We start from the raw sequence: 4,129 nt of genomic DNA, 5'->3' as shown, positions 1-4,129 counted from the left end.
CTATCACGGCGTGGTGAAGAAATTAAAGTGGTATTTAAAATTGCCTCCATGCCGGCCTCGCAGGAGTGACGCTGGTCTGGAGAGACGGAGCGCGGAGCGTTCTGCGGTGGCGGAGTTCAAAGGCGACCAGGGGCATGGCTTGTCACCTGAGCCGGCTGGATCAAATGGGAAACAAGCTTTTTTCTTTTTTACTTTTTATTTTATTTTATTATTATTATTATTTTTTATTTTTTACTTTTTTACCAGTGTTCCAGCGCTTGTGGATAGAACCGGCGGACTGGAAACCGTCGGCACCGAAGACATGACGCCGAGGGGCCCGGAGCCCCTTCCCTCTGCCTCCGTACATTATGGGGACCCGGAACGCAAGCCCGACCTCCGCCAAGAAGAGGAGGGTCACAAGCTTTTTTCTTGCTTTAAAAAGAAAAGAAAACACTCAGAGAACTTTAATCTGCTCCCATTTTGTCTGATTTTTTGCTCTTCTAATTTAGATCTTCCAGACCCAGAGCTGAAATATTGCAAAAATGGGTGATGTGCCCCTGACTAGTCTCAGAATGCGCGAATCGTGGTGACAATACAAGGATTGGAAAGTAAAGACATGTGCATGTCATTTGGAAGTCTCAGAGCCCTAATACTAGGCAATTTTTAATGGCCAGTGACGTACCATGTTCACCAGGCTGTTGTGTGCATTAAACAAAATAATATGCACTGGTGCGGCTTGGAGCGCACCCCAGGAGCACAGGGGGAGTTCAAGAGGCAGCTGAGGTGGGTGGAAAGGGTTCCCCACTTTACTAGGTGGGAATTGGGGCCCCTTCGAGCCACTCCATCCCACCCAAATAGCCCGCCATGTGGTTTGGTCAAACCTCAGTATCCTCACAACTAAATGGGGGGTGGGCATCAGTTTCTCACAGGGATGCTGTGACGGTTAATGACGGCACTTACCAAGGGCCTGGTACTTGTGTGGGCCCCTGTGTCTCCTTACATTGTTGCCTCCTATATTCCCCTCAGGGTCGCCACCCTCTCCATGGTGCTCATGAGCAAACAGGAAGTGTAGGAGACAAAATTGTTTTAAAAGGCGGTATTTTTGCCATACTCATCCCCCTCTTCCAAAGCAGGACACATCTCCCTTGTATCCTGGGTTCTCATTTAATCGTTTTAATCTCTTTTGATTTACTTAATCTCTCAAAACCTTAATTTCCTCATATATAAAATGGGGATTAAAATAGACCCTTTCCATGGGGTTCTGGTGAGGATTACTTGGGATAGTGCATCTTTGTTTTTATCAGAGTCTGGAATGTCAGGGGCCCGGGGTCCTCAGCCCCTGCGGTGCTGGGAGGGCTCCCACCTCATCCCTCTTGGTGTGAATCTGGCAGAGGCGCCTCAGAGGCAGCGGCTGGGGCTAGAGGATGATGGATGGGGCTGGAGGCATGTGATGGAAACTCTGCGACTGCCTGGGCTCCCCACAGGGAGCAGACAGAGATGGGGACCTGTGTGACCTCCTCTTTCATCTGTCACTTCCTTTCTCCAGTCAATAACTGTCTCCCAGCTATTGCCTCTTGGCATCTTTCTTGGGGTTTAGAGCTTTACCCTTTAAGTTTTAATGAGGGATGGTAGCCTTAGGTGGCTCTTTCCTTTCTTGTGCAAAGCCTGATCATTGTTCGCTTTCTGGAAGAAAAATAAAAGTGTATTGTCTTGTTGGTCCTGGGCTGGACATTAAATATTGTAAAAAGCATCAAATTGAAGTGGAATGTCAGCAATAGGGCTCAGTTTTGGCTCCGGGTTTTCAGAACAGGAGCTTCCGGGACCCTGGGGCACTGGGGAGAGCAGCTCCTCACAGGAGGAGCTAAAGGCACAGGTTATTTCTTTCTGGAAGTTTCTGAAAGGGCCTATTGTATCAAAAAGCCACTGGGTTACATTCTCAAGTTGAATGCTGTCTACTGTCTACATTTGTTTTCTTCTCGCGGTGTTTATTTGCACCCAGGATGTGTGCCCAAGGACGTGAGAGAATCAGGCTGCTCCAAGGAGCTTTGCGATCCCAAACATCTTCTTTGCCCACTAGCCTAAAGTCCTGTTGCTGGCCATCATCTGCAGAAGGCCGCTGTTTAAGTGCTCCCGGGGGGTGTGCTTTCCTCGGAGAGACTGGTGTGTGCACAGCGGCCTCTGTGCTGCCTGGGACCCCGTCCTTCAGGCTGGGCCCCTGGGGCCTTGGTGGTCCTTGCGCACTGGCCCAGTTTTCCTCACTCCCTGTCCCTCCCAGCTCAAGGGTATTGCATCTGGGAGAGCATTTACTGGTGAAGTCTGGCAACTTTTTATTCCCCTGAAAAAAGTATGTACGCTTTTGTGAAATGCACTGTACGGATTAATTTCTTCTTTCATTGTAAAATTCCTTGGCATACCAAATGTGTTGAAAAGTATGAAGTTTTTTTTTAAATCTCCCTTCTGTCCCAGGGAGTTAAGATTTCCAGAACACAGCAAATTTCTTTCCTAAGTGCAAATAAAGCAACAACAAAAAAAAATCATACCTTTTTTTAAGTAGTGTGATGGATTAGCAATTCTCACAGGAAATGACACATAGTTTTTTCCTGTTCTTTACAAATATGATAAAGTCATTTTGAAACTATCCTTCTTTCTTTCAAGTGGAATTAGAGCGAGTGTCATAAAATTGACTTGTGTATTTCTAGCTATTAATAACTAAAGTATTTACTTCATATGTATACTCACATGACCCAACACACTTCATTGGGTTCTTTGTCTTTTCTCTGAGGATTCCTATCATTCCTTTATTCCGTTACTCTCTATTAATCCATTCAATAAACATTTTTGAATGTCTTCTATCTATTAGACATTGTGCAAAGTCTACGATGGGGATGTTATGGAATACCTGTGGTCACCAGGGAAGATAGTACATTTATCAGCCATCTGAGTAGCTGGGTGTGGCCCTGTGCGGCAAGTTGGGTTGCCCAGAGGTAGACTGGAGATGGGGTTCAGGACACACAGCTTATTAGGCCTTGACTCCCATCCTCCACCACCAGATGGGGTCCAGCGGGGTTTGCACTGTTCTGAGATTCAAGAGAATTAATTCTCTTGTTTTAATTTTAAAATTTATTTTATTTCCTTATTGATTTAAAGAGAGAGAGAGAGAGAGGGGGAAATCGGTTTGTTGTTCCACTTACTTAGGCATTCATTGGCTGCTTCTTGTATGTGCCCTGACCAGAGACTGAACCCACATACTCTCTGTGTATTGGATGATGCTGTAACCCACTGAGCTGCCTGGGCAGGGAAAGAGTGAATTCTAGAATAAGCTCTGTCCCCAACAACTGTGTGATCTTGAACAGACTGTGTCATCTTTCTGGACTCAGTTTTATAATGGCAAAATCTGGAGGAGAGGTTACACGTTCCACAAGGTTTTTTCTCATTTTAGCATTTTAAGTAATGCCTCCCATTTCATCTGAAGAGCGTATAATAATTATGTTACTGCTTACACTTGAATACTTCATCATTTGTAGATATAGAAAATCTCAGTCTTCATGACATCTCTGTGAAACAGGCTGGCAAAGAGACATCCAAATTTTACAAAGTAAGAAAATAGATTTGGAGAGCTTAAGCAACTTTATTAGGACTACATGGTGGTCAATTTTACCTCAGCGATATCACCAGATCAGGAGTGTAAAACAGTTCCTTAGTTCACCCTGGGTCCGGTGGCTTTGGAAATGGAGACTTTGCTTGGGAGGAAGGGGACTAATATTTACCAGGTGCTCACTCTGTCCAAGGCACCTGATTCTTTCATTGAGTGTGACCATGTTCCTGTGTTACGTGTTATCCCCATTTTACAGAGGAGAAAACTGAGGCTCAGAAAGGTTATGTGGCTTGCTCTAGGAAGAGGTGGAGATGGGTTTAAACTCTGTCTCCTCTTACACCAAAGCCCAGAACCGCCAGGGATCGTGGAGCCCAACCTCTGACTAGACCGTTCCAGTGGGGCCGTCAGACCAGGGCTTCTCTCAGACTGGGGTGGTCTCGCCTGGGGGGGCTGTGCAGTCCCAGCCCGACTCTCCCAACGTCCACCAAGTGTCATGAACCCCACCTCGTCTACGAGATTCATGGAAACCCTGTGTCACTGCTACTGTTGATGATT

General features: G+C 46.1%; 1 non-coding gene across 1 annotated transcript; it reads right to left on the bottom strand.

The window, feature by feature from the left end:
- Positions 1–243: 243 nt before the first annotated feature.
- Positions 244–392, bottom strand: LOC118997468 (small nucleolar RNA SNORA57). Its single transcript, XR_005068674.1, has one exon. It is a non-coding gene; the product is annotated as a small nucleolar RNA SNORA57 (small nucleolar RNA).
- Between the last annotated feature and the right edge of the window lie 3,737 nt (positions 393–4,129).

Source organism: Sturnira hondurensis, unplaced genomic scaffold (assembly GCF_014824575.4).
Source record: "Sturnira hondurensis isolate 20B ecotype Veracruz unplaced genomic scaffold, ASM1482457v3 Scaffold0013190, whole genome shotgun sequence".
NCBI classification, from domain to species: Eukaryota; Metazoa; Chordata; class Mammalia; order Chiroptera; family Phyllostomidae; genus Sturnira; species Sturnira hondurensis.
This window is presented reverse-complemented; position numbering and strand designations above follow the sequence as displayed.